Genomic DNA, 12,727 nt, shown 5'->3' with positions numbered 1-12,727 from the left:
GCTGGCACACGGGACGTGATGTCGTCCTTGTACTTCCTCTGCAAAAGTGACTGCACTGCCGCTGGCCAGCACTGTTGTTCGAGGCCCCCTGTCTCCCCCGGAGAGGGAGCAGCGCCCTCTGCTGCCTAGAAAGATGAAAAAGCTTACAGCACCTGGTATTCCCAGGCGGTCTCCCATCCAAGTACTAACCAGGCCCGACCCTGCTTAGCTTCCGAGATCGGACGAGATCGGGCGTGTTCAGAGTGGTATGGCCGTAAGCAATTGAGGCGGCGGCGGCAGGGAGGCCTTTTATACACGGCTTAGCCTGTGCCTACTGCAGGGCCCTTTGAAAACCGGCCACCAAATGGGCCTATTTCTCTGCCCTCTATTATCATTGACGCCCTCAGCCGTTGTGCTCACCGGGAGCAAGGCCGCAGTCTTTTCTCTCCCCTACATTTGCGCTGTTCAGCGACGGCAGGGACACAAATGCATGCTGTGATAAGTTTGCAGCCTCCCCGAGGGAAAGCCAGCTGTTGCTGGCACACGGGACGTGATGTCGTCCTTGTACTTCCTCTGCAAAAGTGACTGCACTGCCGCTGGCCAGCACTGTTGTTCGAGGCCCCCTGTCTCCCCCGGAGAGGGAGCAGCGCCCTCTGCTGCCTAGAAAGATGAAAAAGCTTACAGCACCTGGTATTGCCAGGCGGTCTCGCATCCAAGTACTAACCAGGTCCGACCCTGCTTAGCTTCCGAGATCGGACGAGATCGGGCGTGTTCAGAGTGGTATGGCCGTAAGCAATTGAGGCGGCGGCGGCAGGGAGGCCTTTTATACACGGCTTAGCCTGTGCCTACTGCAGGGCCCTTTGAAAACCGGCCACCAAATGGGCCTATTTCTCTGCCCTCTATTATCATTGACGCCCTCAGCCGTTGTGCTCACCGGGAGCAAGGCCGCAGTCTTTTCTCTCCCCTACATTTGCGCTGTTCAGCGACGGCAGGGACACAAATGCATGCTGTGATAAGTTTGCAGCCTCCCCGAGGGAAAGCCAGCTGTTGCTGGCACACGGGACGTGATGTCGTCCTTGTACTTCCTCTGCAAAAGTGACTGCACTGCCGCTGGCCAGCACTGTTGTTGGAGGCCCCCTGTCTCCCCCGGAGAGGGAGCAGCGCCCTCTGCTGCCTAGAAAGATGAAAAAGCTTACAGCACCTGGTATTCCCAGGCGGTCTCCCATCCAAGTATTAACCAGGCCCGACCCTGCTTAGCTTCCGAGATCGGACGAGATCGGGCGTGTTCAGAGTGGTATGGCCGTAAGCAATTGAGGCGGCGGCGGCAGGGAGGCCTTTTATACACGGCTTAGCCTGTGCCTACTGCAGGGCCCTTTGAAAACCGGCCACCAAATGGGCCTATTTCTCTGCCCTCTATTATCATTGACGCCCTCAGCCGTTGTGCTCACCGGGAGCAAGGCCGCAGTCTTTTCTCTCCCCTACATTTGCGCTGTTCAGCGACGGCAGGGACACAAATGCATGCTGTGATAAGTTTGCAGCCTCCCCGAGGGAAAGCCAGCTGTTGCTGGCACACGGGACGTGATGTCGTCCTTGTACTTCCTCTGCAAAAGTGACTGCACTGCCGCTGGCCAGCACTGTTGTTCGAGGCCCCCTGTCTCCCCCGGAGAGGGAGCAGCGCCCTCTGCTGCCTAGAAAGATGAAAAAGCTTACAGCACCTGGTATTCCCAGGCGGTCTCCCATCCAAGTACTAACCAGGCCCGACCCTGCTTAGCTTCCGAGATCGGACGAGATCGGGCGTGTTCAGAGTGGTATGGCCGTAAGCAATTGAGGCGGCGGCGGCAGGGAGGCCTTTTATACACGGCTTAGCCTGTGCCTACTGCAGGGCCCTTTGAAAACCGGCCACCAAATGGGCCTATTTCTCTGCCCTCTATTATCATTGACGCCCTCAGCCGTTGTGCTCACCGGGAGCAAGGCCGCAGTCTTTTCTCTCCCCTACATTTGCGCTGTTCAGCGACGGCAGGGACACAAATGCATGCTGTGATAAGTTTGCAGCCTCCCCGAGGGAAAGCCAGCTGTTGCTGGCACACGGGACGTGATGTCGTCCTTGTACTTCCTCTGCAAAAGTGACTGCACTGCCGCTGGCCAGCACTGTTGTTGGAGGCCCCCTGTCTCCCCCGGAGAGGGAGCAGCGCCCTCTGCTGCCTAGAAAGATGAAAAAGCTTACAGCACCTGGTATTCCCAGGCGGTCTCCCATCCAAGTACTAACCAGGCCCGACCCTGCTTAGCTTCCGAGATCGGACGAGATCGGGCGTGTTCAGAGTGGTATGGCCGTAAGCAATTGAGGCGGCGGCGGCAGGGAGGCCTTTTATACACGGCTTAGCCTGTGCCTACTGCAGGGCCCTTTGAAAACCGGCCACCAAATGGGCCTATTTCTCTGCCCTCTATTATCATTGACGCCCTCAGCCGTTGTGCTCACCGGGAGCAAGGCCGCAGTCTTTTCTCTCCCCTACATTTGCGCTGTTCAGCGACGGCAGGGACACAAATGCATGCTGTGATAAGTTTGCAGCCTCCCCGAGGGAAAGCCAGCTGTTGCTGGCACACGGGACGTGATGTCGTCCTTGTACTTCCTCTGCAAAAGTGACTGCACTGCCGCTGGCCAGCACTGTTGTTGGAGGCCCCCTGTCTCCCCCGGAGAGGGAGCAGCGCCCTCTGCTGCCTAGAAAGATGAAAAAGCTTACAGCACCTGGTATTCCCAGGCGGTCTCCCATCCAAGTACTAACCAGGCCCGACCCTGCTTAGCTTCCGAGATCGGACGAGATCGGGCGTGTTCAGAGTGGTATGGCCGTAAGCAATTGAGGCGGCGGCGGCAGGGAGGCCTTTTATACACGGCTTAGCCTGTGCCTACTGCAGGGCCCTTTGAAAACCGGCCACCAAATGGGCCTATTTCTCTGCCCTCTATTATCATTGACGCCCTCAGCCGTTGTGCTCACCGGGAGCAAGGCCGCAGTCTTTTCTCTCCCCTACATTTGCGCTGTTCAGCGACGGCAGGGACACAAATGCATGCTGTGATAAGTTTGCAGCCTCCCCGAGGGAAAGCCAGCTGTTGCTGGCACACGGGACGTGATGTCGTCCTTGTACTTCCTCTGCAAAAGTGACTGCACTGCCGCTGGCCAGCACTGTTGTTGGAGGCCCCCTGTCTCCCCCGGAGAGGGAGCAGCGCCCTCTGCTGCCTAGAAAGATGAAAAAGCTTACAGCACCTGGTATTCCCAGGCGGTCTCCCATCCAAGTACTAACCAGGCCCGATCCTGCTTAGCTTCCGAGATCGGACGAGATCGGGCGTGTTCAGAGTGGTATGGCCGTAAGCAATTGAGGCGGCGGCGGCAGGGAGGCCTTTTATACACGGCTTAGCCTGTGCCTACTGCAGGGCCCTTTGAAAACCGGCCACCAAATGGGCCTATTTCTCTGCCCTCTATTATCATTGACGCCCTCAGCCGTTGTGCTCACCGGGAGCAAGGCCGCAGTCTTTTCTCTCCCCTACATTTGCGCTGTTCAGCGACGGCAGGGACACAAATGCATGCTGTGATAAGTTTGCAGCCTCCCCGAGGGAAAGCCAGCTGTTGCTGGCACACGGGACGTGATGTCGTCCTTGTACTTCCTCTGCAAAAGTGACTGCACTGCCGCTGGCCAGCACTGTTGTTGGAGGCCCCCTGTCTCCCCCGGAGAGGGAGCAGCGCCCTCTGCTGCCTAGAAAGATGAAAAAGCTTACAGCACCTGGTATTCCCAGGCGGTCTCCCATCCAAGTACTAACCAGGCCCAACCCTGCTTAGCTTCCGAGATCGGACGAGATCGGGCGTGTTCAGAGTGGTATGGCCGTAAGCAATTGAGGCGGCGGCGGCAGGGAGGCCTTTTATACACGGCTTAGCCTGTGCCTACTGCAGGGCCCTTTGAAAACCGGCCACCAAATGGGCCTATTTCTCTGCCCTCTATTATCATTGACGCCCTCAGCCGTTGTGCTCACCGGGAGCAAGGCCGCAGTCTTTTCTCTCCCCTACATTTGCGCTGTTCAGCGACGGCAGGGACACAAATGCATGCTGTGATAAGTTTGCAGCCTCCCCGAGGGAAAGCCAGCTGTTGCTGGCACACGGGACGTGATGTCGTCCTTGTACTTCCTCTGCAAAAGTGACTGCACTGCCGCTGGCCAGCACTGTTGTTGGAGGCCCCCTGTCTCCCCCGGAGAGGGAGCAGCGCCCTCTGCTGCCTAGAAAGATGAGAAAGCTTACAGCACCTGGTATTCCCAGGCGGTCTCCCATCCAAGTACTAACCAGGCCCGACCCTGCTTAGCTTCCGAGATCGGACGTGTTCAGAGTGGTATGGCCGTAAGCAATTGAGGCGGCGGCGGCAGGGAGGCCTTTTATACACGGCTTAGCCTGTGCCTACTGCAGGGCCCTTTGAAAACCGGCCACCAAATGGGCCTATTTCTCTGCCCTCTATTATCATTGACGCCCTCAGCCGTTGTGCTCACCGGGAGCAAGGCCGCAGTCTTTTCTCTCCCCTACATTTGCGCTGTTCAGCGACGGCAGGGACACAAATGCATGCTGTGATAAGTTTGCAGCCTCCCCGAGGGAAAGCCAGCTGTTGCTGGCACACGGGACGTGATGTCGTCCTTGTACTTCCTCTGCAAAAGTGACTGCACTGCCGCTGGCCAGCACTGTTGTTGGAGGCCCCCTGTCTCCCCCGGAGAGGGAGCAGCGCCCTCTGCTGCCTAGAAAGATGAAAAAGCTTACAGCACCTGGTATTCCCAGGCGGTCTCCCATCCAAGTACTAACCAGGCCCGACCCTGCTTAGCTTCCGAGATCGGACGAGATCGGGCGTGTTCAGAGTGGTATGGCCGTAAGCAATTGAGGCGGCGGCGGCAGGGAGGCCTTTTATACACGGCTTAGCCTGTGCCTACTGCAGGGCCCTTTGAAAACCGGCCACCAAATGGGCCTATTTCTCTGCCCTCTATTATCATTGACGCCCTCAGCCGTTGTGCTCACCGGGAGCAAGGCCGCAGTCTTTTCTCTCCCCTACATTTGCGCTGTTCAGCGACGGCAGGGACACAAATGCATGCTGTGATAAGTTTGCAGCCTCCCCGAGGGAAAGCCAGCTGTTGCTGGCACACGGGACGTGATGTCGTCCTTGTACTTCCTCTGCAAAAGTGACTGCACTGCCGCTGGCCAGCACTGTTGTTGGAGGCCCCCTGTCTCCCCCGGAGAGGGAGCAGCGCCCTCTGCTGCCTAGAAAGATGAAAAAGCTTACAGCACCTGGTATTCCCAGGCGGTCTCCCATCCAAGTACTAACCAGGCCCGACCCTGCTTAGCTTCCGAGATCGGACGAGATCGGGCGTGTTCAGAGTGGTATGGCCGTAAGCAATTGAGGCGGCGGCGGCAGGGAGGCCTTTTATACACGGCTTAGCCTGTGCCTACTGCAGGGCCCTTTGAAAACCGGCCACCAAATGGGCCTATTTCTCTGCCCTCTATTATCATTGACGCCCTCAGCCGTTGTGCTCACCGGGAGCAAGGCCGCAGTCTTTTCTCTCCCCTACATTTGCGCTGTTCAGCGACGGCAGGGACACAAATGCATGCTGTGATAAGTTTGCAGCCTCCCCGAGGGAAAGCCAGCTGTTGCTGGCACACGGGACGTGATGTCGTCCTTGTACTTCCTCTGCAAAAGTGACTGCACTGCCGCTGGCCAGCACTGTTGTTGGAGGCCCCCTGTCTCCCCCGGAGAGGGAGCAGCGCCCTCTGCTGCCTAGAAAGATGAAAAAGCTTACAGCACCTGGTATTCCCAGGCGGTCTCCCATCCAAGTACTAACCAGGCCCGACCCTGCTTAGCTTCCGAGATCGGACGAGATCGGGCGTGTTCAGAGTGGTATGGCCGTAAGCAATTGAGGCGGCGGCGGCAGGGAGGCCTTTTATACACGGCTTAGCCTGTGCCTACTGCAGGGCCCTTTGAAAACCGGCCACCAAATGGGCCTATTTCTCTGCCCTCTATTATCATTGACGCCCTCAGCCGTTGTGCTCACCGGGAGCAAGGCCGCAGTCTTTTCTCTCCCCTACATTTGCGCTGTTCAGCGACGGCAGGGACACAAATGCATGCTGTGATAAGTTTGCAGCCTCCCCGAGGGAAAGCCAGCTGTTGCTGGCACACGGGACGTGATGTCGTCCTTGTACTTCCTCTGCAAAAGTGACTGCACTGCCGCTGGCCAGCACTGTTGTTGGAGGCCCCCTGTCTCCCCCGGAGAGGGAGCAGCGCCCTCTGCTGCCTAGAAAGATGAAAAAGCTTACAGCACCTGGTATTCCCAGGCGGTCTCCCATCCAAGTACTAACCAGGCCCGATCCTGCTTAGCTTCCGAGATCGGACGAGATCGGGCGTGTTCAGAGTGGTATGGCCGTAAGCAATTGAGGCGGCGGCGGCAGGGAGGCCTTTTATACACGGCTTAGCCTGTGCCTACTGCAGGGCCCTTTGAAAACCGGCCACCAAATGGGCCTATTTCTCTGCCCTCTATTATCATTGACGCCCTCAGCCGTTGTGCTCACCGGGAGCAAGGCCGCAGTCTTTTCTCTCCCCTACATTTGCGCTGTTCAGCGACGGCAGGGACACAAATGCATGCTGTGATAAGTTTGCAGCCTCCCCGAGGGAAAGCCAGCTGTTGCTGGCACACGGGACGTGATGTCGTCCTTGTACTTCCTCTGCAAAAGTGACTGCACTGCCGCTGGCCAGCACTGTTGTTGGAGGCCCCCTGTCTCCCCCGGAGAGGGAGCAGCGCCCTCTGCTGCCTAGAAAGATGAAAAAGCTTACAGCACCTGGTATTCCCAGGCGGTCTCCCATCCAAGTACTAACCAGGCCCAACCCTGCTTAGCTTCCGAGATCGGACGAGATCGGGCGTGTTCAGAGTGGTATGGCTGTAAGCAATTGAGGCGGCGGCGGCAGGGAGGCCTTTTATACACGGCTTAGCCTGTGCCTACTGCAGGGCCCTTTGAAAACCGGCCACCAAATGGGCCTATTTCTCTGCCCTCTATTATCATTGACGCCCTCAGCCGTTGTGCTCACCGGGAGCAAGGCCGCAGTCTTTTCTCTCCCCTACATTTGCGCTGTTCAGCGACGGCAGGGACACAAATGCATGCTGTGATAAGTTTGCAGCCTCCCCGAGGGAAAGCCAGCTGTTGCTGGCACACGGGACGTGATGTCGTCCTTGTACTTCCTCTGCAAAAGTGACTGCACTGCCGCTGGCCAGCACTGTTGTTGGAGGCCCCCTGTCTCCCCCGGAGAGGGAGCAGCGCCCTCTGCTGCCTAGAAAGATGAGAAAGCTTACAGCACCTGGTATTCCCAGGCGGTCTCCCATCCAAGTACTAACCAGGCCCGACCCTGCTTAGCTTCCGAGATCGGACGTGTTCAGAGTGGTATGGCCGTAAGCAATTGAGGCGGCGGCGGCAGGGAGGCCTTTTATACACGGCTTAGCCTGTGCCTACTGCAGGGCCCTTTGAAAACCGGCCACCAAATGGGCCTATTTCTCTGCCCTCTATTATCATTGACGCCCTCAGCCGTTGTGCTCACCGGGAGCAAGGCCGCAGTCTTTTCTCTCCCCTACATTTGCGCTGTTCAGCGACGGCAGGGACACAAATGCATGCTGTGATAAGTTTGCAGCCTCCCCGAGGGAAAGCCAGCTGTTGCTGGCACACGGGACGTGATGTCGTCCTTGTACTTCCTCTGCAAAAGTGACTGCACTGCCGCTGGCCAGCACTGTTGTTGGAGGCCCCCTGTCTCCCCCGGAGAGGGAGCAGCGCCCTCTGCTGCCTAGAAAGATGAAAAAGCTTACAGCACCTGGTATTCCCAGGCGGTCTCCCATCCAAGTACTAACCAGGCCCGACCCTGCTTAGCTTCCGAGATCGGACGAGATCGGGCGTGTTCAGAGTGGTATGGCCGTAAGCAATTGAGGCGGCGGCGGCAGGGAGGCCTTTTATACACGGCTTAGCCTGTGCCTACTGCAGGGCCCTTTGAAAACCGGCCACCAAATGGGCCTATTTCTCTGCCCTCTATTATCATTGACGCCCTCAGCCGTTGTGCTCACCGGGAGCAAGGCCGCAGTCTTTTCTCTCCCCTACATTTGCGCTGTTCAGCGACGGCAGGGACACAAATGCATGCTGTGATAAGTTTGCAGCCTCCCCGAGGGAAAGCCAGCTGTTGCTGGCACACGGGACGTGATGTCGTCCTTGTACTTCCTCTGCAAAAGTGACTGCACTGCCGCTGGCCAGCACTGTTGTTGGAGGCCCCCTGTCTCCCCCGGAGAGGGAGCAGCGCCCTCTGCTGCCTAGAAAGATGAAAAAGCTTACAGCACCTGGTATTCCCAGGCGGTCTCCCATCCAAGTACTAACCAGGCCCGACCCTGCTTAGCTTCCGAGATCGGACGAGATCGGGCGTGTTCAGAGTGGTATGGCCGTAAGCAATTGAGGCGGCGGCGGCAGGGAGGCCTTTTATACACGGCTTAGCCTGTGCCTACTGCAGGGCCCTTTGAAAACCGGCCACCAAATGGGCCTATTTCTCTGCCCTCTATTATCATTGACGCCCTCAGCCGTTGTGCTCACCGGGAGCAAGGCCGCAGTCTTTTCTCTCCCCTACATTTGCGCTGTTCAGCGACGGCAGGGACACAAATGCATGCTGTGATAAGTTTGCAGCCTCCCCGAGGGAAAGCCAGCTGTTGCTGGCACACGGGACGTGATGTCGTCCTTGTACTTCCTCTGCAAAAGTGACTGCACTGCCGCTGGCCAGCACTGTTGTTGGAGGCCCCCTGTCTCCCCCGGAGAGGGAGCAGCGCCCTCTGCTGCCTAGAAAGATGAAAAAGCTTACAGCACCTGGTATTCCCAGGCGGTCTCCCATCCAAGTACTAACCAGGCCCGACCCTGCTTAGCTTCCGAGATCGGACGAGATCGGGCGTGTTCAGAGTGGTATGGCCGTAAGCAATTGAGGCGGCGGCGGCAGGGAGGCCTTTTATACACGGCTTAGCCTGTGCCTACTGCAGGGCCCTTTGAAAACCGGCCACCAAATGGGCCTATTTCTCTGCCCTCTATTATCATTGACGCCCTCAGCCGTTGTGCTCACCGGGAGCAAGGCCGCAGTCTTTTCTCTCCCCTACATTTGCGCTGTTCAGCGACGGCAGGGACACAAATGCATGCTGTGATAAGTTTGCAGCCTCCCCGAGGGAAAGCCAGCTGTTGCTGGCACACGGGACGTGATGTCGTCCTTGTACTTCCTCTGCAAAAGTGACTGCACTGCCGCTGGCCAGCACTGTTGTTGGAGGCCCCCTGTCTCCCCCGGAGAGGGAGCAGCGCCCTCTGCTGCCTAGAAAGATGAAAAAGCTTACAGCACCTGGTATTCCCAGGCGGTCTCCCATCCAAGTACTAACCAGGCCCGACCCTGCTTAGCTTCCGAGATCGGACGAGATCGGGCGTGTTCAGAGTGGTATGGCCGTAAGCAATTGAGGCGGCGGCGGCAGGGAGGCCTTTTATACACGGCTTAGCCTGTGCCTACTGCAGGGCCCTTTGAAAACCGGCCACCAAATGGGCCTATTTCTCTGCCCTCTATTATCATTGACGCCCTCAGCCGTTGTGCTCACCGGGAGCAAGGCCGCAGTCTTTTCTCTCCCCTACATTTGCGCTGTTCAGCGACGGCAGGGACACAAATGCATGCTGTGATAAGTTTGCAGCCTCCCCGAGGGAAAGCCAGCTGTTGCTGGCACACGGGACGTGATGTCGTCCTTGTACTTCCTCTGCAAAAGTGACTGCACTGCCGCTGGCCAGCACTGTTGTTGGAGGCCCCCTGTCTCCCCCGGAGAGGGAGCAGCGCCCTCTGCTGCCTAGAAAGATGAAAAAGCTTACAGCACCTGGTATTCCCAGGCGGTCTCCCATCCAAGTACTAACCAGGCCCGACCCTGCTTAGCTTCCGAGATCGGACGAGATCGGGCGTGTTCAGAGTGGTATGGCCGTAAGCAATTGAGGCGGCGGCGGCAGGGAGGCCTTTTATACACGGCTTAGCCTGTGCCTACTGCAGGGCCCTTTGAAAACCGGCCACCAAATGGGCCTATTTCTCTGCCCTCTATTATCATTGACGCCCTCAGCCGTTGTGCTCACCGGGAGCAAGGCCGCAGTCTTTTCTCTCCCCTACATTTGCGCTGTTCAGCGACGGCAGGGACACAAATGCATGCTGTGATAAGTTTGCAGCCTCCCCGAGGGAAAGCCAGCTGTTGCTGGCACACGGGACGTGATGTCGTCCTTGTACTTCCTCTGCAAAAGTGACTGCACTGCCGCTGGCCAGCACTGTTGTTGGAGGCCCCCTGTCTCCCCCGGAGAGGGAGCAGCGCCCTCTGCTGCCTAGAAAGATGAAAAAGCTTACAGCACCTGGTATTCCCAGGCGGTCTCCCATCCAAGTATGAACCAGGCCCGACCCTGCTTAGCTTCCGAGATCGGACGAGATCGGGCGTGTTCAGAGTGGTATGGCCGTAAGCAATTGAGGCGGCGGCGGCAGGGAGGCCTTTTATACACGGCTTAGCCTGTGCCTACTGCAGGGCCCTTTGAAAACCGGCCACCAAATGGGCCTATTTCTCTGCCCTCTATTATCATTGACGCCCTCAGCCGTTGTGCTCACCGGGAGCAAGGCCGCAGTCTTTTCTCTCCCCTACATTTGCGCTGTTCAGCGACGGCAGGGACACAAATGCATGCTGTGATAAGTTTGCAGCCTCCCCGAGGGAAAGCCAGCTGTTGCTGGCACACGGGACGTGATGTCGTCCTTGTACTTCCTCTGCAAAAGTGACTGCACTGCCGCTGGCCAGCACTGTTGTTGGAGGCCCCCTGTCTCCCCCGGAGAGGGAGCAGCGCCCTCTGCTGCCTAGAAAGATGAAAAAGCTTACAGCACCTGGTATTCCCAGGCGGTCTCCCATCCAAGTACTAACCAGGCCCGATCCTGCTTAGCTTCCGAGATCGGACGAGATCGGGCGTGTTCAGAGTGGTATGGCCGTAAGCAATTGAGGCGGCGGCGGCAGGGAGGCCTTTTATACACGGCTTAGCCTGTGCCTACTGCAGGGCCCTTTGAAAACCGGCCACCAAATGGGCCTATTTCTCTGCCCTCTATTATCATTGACGCCCTCAGCCGTTGTGCTCACCGGGAGCAAGGCCGCAGTCTTTTCTCTCCCCTACATTTGCGCTGTTCAGCGACGGCAGGGACACAAATGCATGCTGTGATAAGTTTGCAGCCTCCCCGAGGGAAAGCCAGCTGTTGCTGGCACACGGGACGTGATGTCGTCCTTGTACTTCCTCTGCAAAAGTGACTGCACTGCCGCTGGCCAGCACTGTTGTTGGAGGCCCCCTGTCTCCCCCGGAGAGGGAGCAGCGCCCTCTGCTGCCTAGAAAGATGAAAAAGCTTACAGCACCTGGTATTCCCAGGCGGTCTCCCATCCAAGTACTAACCAGGCCCGACCCTGCTTAGCTTCCGAGATCGGACGAGATCGGGCGTGTTCAGAGTGGTATGGCCGTAAGCAATTGAGGCGGCGGCGGCAGGGAGGCCTTTTATACACGGCTTAGCCTGTGCCTACTGCAGGGCCCTTTGAAAACCGGCCACCAAATGGGCCTATTTCTCTGCCCTCTATTATCATTGACGCCCTCAGCCGTTGTGCTCACCGGGAGCAAGGCCGCAGTCTTTTCTCTCCCCTACATTTGCGCTGTTCAGCGACGGCAGGGACACAAATGCATGCTGTGATAAGTTTGCAGCCTCCCCGAGGGAAAGCCAGCTGTTGCTGGCACACGGGACGTGATGTCGTCCTTGTACTTCCTCTGCAAAAGTGACTGCACTGCCGCTGGCCAGCACTGTTGTTGGAGGCCCCCTGTCTCCCCCGGAGAGGGAGCAGCGCCCTCTGCTGCCTAGAAAGATGAAAAAGCTTACAGCACCTGGTATTCCCAGGCGGTCTCCCATCCAAGTACTAACCAGGCCCGACCCTGCTTAGCTTCCGAGATCGGACGAGATCGGGCGTGTTCAGAGTGGTATGGCCGTAAGCAATTGAGGCGGCGGCGGCAGGGAGGCCTTTTATACACGGCTTAGCCTGTGCCTACTGCAGGGCCCTTTGAAAACCGGCCACCAAATGGGCCTATTTCTCTGCCCTCTATTATCATTGACGCCCTCAGCCGTTGTGCTCACCGGGAGCAAGGCCGCAGTCTTTTCTCTCCCCTACATTTGCGCTGTTCAGCGACGGCAGGGACACAAATGCATGCTGTGATAAGTTTGCAGCCTCCCCGAGGGAAAGCCAGCTGTTGCTGGCACACGGGACGTGATGTCGTCCTTGTACTTCCTCTGCAAAAGTGACTGCACTGCCGCTGGCCAGCACTGTTGTTGGAGGCCCCCTGTCTCCCCCGGAGAGGGAGCAGCGCCCTCTGCTGCCTAGAAAGATGAAAAAGCTTACAGCACCTGGTATTCCCAGGCGGTCTCCCATCCAAGTACTAACCAGGCCCGACCCTGCTTAGCTTCCGAGATCGGACGAGATCGGGCGTGTTCAGAGTGGTATGGCCGTAAGCAATTGAGGCGGCGGCGGCAGGGAGGCCTTTTATACACGGCTTAGCCTGTGCCTACTGCAGGGCCCTTTGAAAACCGGCCACCAAATGGGCCTATTTCTCTGCCCTCTATTATCATTGACGCCCTCAGCCGTTGTGCTCACCGGGAGCAAGGC

General features: G+C 57.7%; 23 non-coding genes and 2 pseudogenes across 23 annotated transcripts; all 25 read right to left on the bottom strand.

Annotated features, from left to right (window-relative positions):
* Window positions 1-140: 140 nt before the first annotated feature.
* On the bottom strand, window positions 141-259 carry LOC144541416 (5S ribosomal RNA). Its single transcript, XR_013506532.1, has one exon. It is a non-coding gene; the product is annotated as a 5S ribosomal RNA (ribosomal RNA).
* Window positions 260-654: 395 nt separating this feature from the next.
* On the bottom strand, window positions 655-773 carry LOC144541280 (5S ribosomal RNA). Its single transcript, XR_013506474.1, has one exon. It is a non-coding gene; the product is annotated as a 5S ribosomal RNA (ribosomal RNA).
* A 395-nt stretch (window positions 774-1,168) lies between these two features.
* LOC144541073 (5S ribosomal RNA) lies at window positions 1,169-1,287 on the bottom strand. Its single transcript, XR_013506288.1, has one exon. It is a non-coding gene; the product is annotated as a 5S ribosomal RNA (ribosomal RNA).
* Window positions 1,288-1,682: 395 nt separating this feature from the next.
* LOC144541415 (5S ribosomal RNA) lies at window positions 1,683-1,801 on the bottom strand. Its single transcript, XR_013506531.1, has one exon. It is a non-coding gene; the product is annotated as a 5S ribosomal RNA (ribosomal RNA).
* A 395-nt stretch (window positions 1,802-2,196) lies between these two features.
* LOC144541414 (5S ribosomal RNA) lies at window positions 2,197-2,315 on the bottom strand. The gene has a single exon (XR_013506530.1). It is a non-coding gene; the product is annotated as a 5S ribosomal RNA (ribosomal RNA).
* A 395-nt stretch (window positions 2,316-2,710) lies between these two features.
* LOC144541413 (5S ribosomal RNA) lies at window positions 2,711-2,829 on the bottom strand. Its single transcript, XR_013506529.1, has one exon. It is a non-coding gene; the product is annotated as a 5S ribosomal RNA (ribosomal RNA).
* Window positions 2,830-3,224: 395 nt separating this feature from the next.
* On the bottom strand, window positions 3,225-3,343 carry LOC144541082 (5S ribosomal RNA). Its single transcript, XR_013506297.1, has one exon. It is a non-coding gene; the product is annotated as a 5S ribosomal RNA (ribosomal RNA).
* A 395-nt stretch (window positions 3,344-3,738) lies between these two features.
* LOC144540783 (5S ribosomal RNA) lies at window positions 3,739-3,857 on the bottom strand. The gene has a single exon (XR_013506001.1). It is a non-coding gene; the product is annotated as a 5S ribosomal RNA (ribosomal RNA).
* Window positions 3,858-4,252: 395 nt separating this feature from the next.
* Window positions 4,253-4,361, bottom strand: LOC144541322 (5S ribosomal RNA; annotated as a pseudogene).
* Window positions 4,362-4,756: 395 nt separating this feature from the next.
* LOC144541412 (5S ribosomal RNA) lies at window positions 4,757-4,875 on the bottom strand. Its single transcript, XR_013506528.1, has one exon. It is a non-coding gene; the product is annotated as a 5S ribosomal RNA (ribosomal RNA).
* A 395-nt stretch (window positions 4,876-5,270) lies between these two features.
* LOC144541411 (5S ribosomal RNA) lies at window positions 5,271-5,389 on the bottom strand. The gene has a single exon (XR_013506527.1). It is a non-coding gene; the product is annotated as a 5S ribosomal RNA (ribosomal RNA).
* Window positions 5,390-5,784: 395 nt separating this feature from the next.
* Window positions 5,785-5,903, bottom strand: LOC144541409 (5S ribosomal RNA). The gene has a single exon (XR_013506525.1). It is a non-coding gene; the product is annotated as a 5S ribosomal RNA (ribosomal RNA).
* A 395-nt stretch (window positions 5,904-6,298) lies between these two features.
* On the bottom strand, window positions 6,299-6,417 carry LOC144541081 (5S ribosomal RNA). Its single transcript, XR_013506296.1, has one exon. It is a non-coding gene; the product is annotated as a 5S ribosomal RNA (ribosomal RNA).
* A 395-nt stretch (window positions 6,418-6,812) lies between these two features.
* LOC144541455 (5S ribosomal RNA) lies at window positions 6,813-6,931 on the bottom strand. Its single transcript, XR_013506571.1, has one exon. It is a non-coding gene; the product is annotated as a 5S ribosomal RNA (ribosomal RNA).
* Window positions 6,932-7,326: 395 nt separating this feature from the next.
* LOC144541321 (5S ribosomal RNA) lies at window positions 7,327-7,435 on the bottom strand (annotated as a pseudogene).
* Window positions 7,436-7,830: 395 nt separating this feature from the next.
* On the bottom strand, window positions 7,831-7,949 carry LOC144541408 (5S ribosomal RNA). Its single transcript, XR_013506524.1, has one exon. It is a non-coding gene; the product is annotated as a 5S ribosomal RNA (ribosomal RNA).
* Window positions 7,950-8,344: 395 nt separating this feature from the next.
* On the bottom strand, window positions 8,345-8,463 carry LOC144541407 (5S ribosomal RNA). Its single transcript, XR_013506523.1, has one exon. It is a non-coding gene; the product is annotated as a 5S ribosomal RNA (ribosomal RNA).
* A 395-nt stretch (window positions 8,464-8,858) lies between these two features.
* LOC144541406 (5S ribosomal RNA) lies at window positions 8,859-8,977 on the bottom strand. Its single transcript, XR_013506522.1, has one exon. It is a non-coding gene; the product is annotated as a 5S ribosomal RNA (ribosomal RNA).
* A 395-nt stretch (window positions 8,978-9,372) lies between these two features.
* On the bottom strand, window positions 9,373-9,491 carry LOC144541405 (5S ribosomal RNA). The gene has a single exon (XR_013506521.1). It is a non-coding gene; the product is annotated as a 5S ribosomal RNA (ribosomal RNA).
* Window positions 9,492-9,886: 395 nt separating this feature from the next.
* LOC144541404 (5S ribosomal RNA) lies at window positions 9,887-10,005 on the bottom strand. Its single transcript, XR_013506520.1, has one exon. It is a non-coding gene; the product is annotated as a 5S ribosomal RNA (ribosomal RNA).
* Window positions 10,006-10,400: 395 nt separating this feature from the next.
* On the bottom strand, window positions 10,401-10,519 carry LOC144541220 (5S ribosomal RNA). Its single transcript, XR_013506434.1, has one exon. It is a non-coding gene; the product is annotated as a 5S ribosomal RNA (ribosomal RNA).
* Window positions 10,520-10,914: 395 nt separating this feature from the next.
* On the bottom strand, window positions 10,915-11,033 carry LOC144541079 (5S ribosomal RNA). Its single transcript, XR_013506294.1, has one exon. It is a non-coding gene; the product is annotated as a 5S ribosomal RNA (ribosomal RNA).
* Window positions 11,034-11,428: 395 nt separating this feature from the next.
* Window positions 11,429-11,547, bottom strand: LOC144541403 (5S ribosomal RNA). The gene has a single exon (XR_013506519.1). It is a non-coding gene; the product is annotated as a 5S ribosomal RNA (ribosomal RNA).
* Window positions 11,548-11,942: 395 nt separating this feature from the next.
* LOC144541402 (5S ribosomal RNA) lies at window positions 11,943-12,061 on the bottom strand. Its single transcript, XR_013506518.1, has one exon. It is a non-coding gene; the product is annotated as a 5S ribosomal RNA (ribosomal RNA).
* Window positions 12,062-12,456: 395 nt separating this feature from the next.
* LOC144541401 (5S ribosomal RNA) lies at window positions 12,457-12,575 on the bottom strand. The gene has a single exon (XR_013506517.1). It is a non-coding gene; the product is annotated as a 5S ribosomal RNA (ribosomal RNA).
* Between the last annotated feature and the right edge of the window lie 152 nt (window positions 12,576-12,727).

The sequence above is a fragment of the Centroberyx gerrardi genome, chromosome 10 (assembly GCF_048128805.1).
Source record: "Centroberyx gerrardi isolate f3 chromosome 10, fCenGer3.hap1.cur.20231027, whole genome shotgun sequence".
Taxonomy (NCBI): domain Eukaryota; kingdom Metazoa; phylum Chordata; class Actinopteri; order Beryciformes; family Berycidae; genus Centroberyx; species Centroberyx gerrardi.
This window is presented reverse-complemented; position numbering and strand designations above follow the sequence as displayed.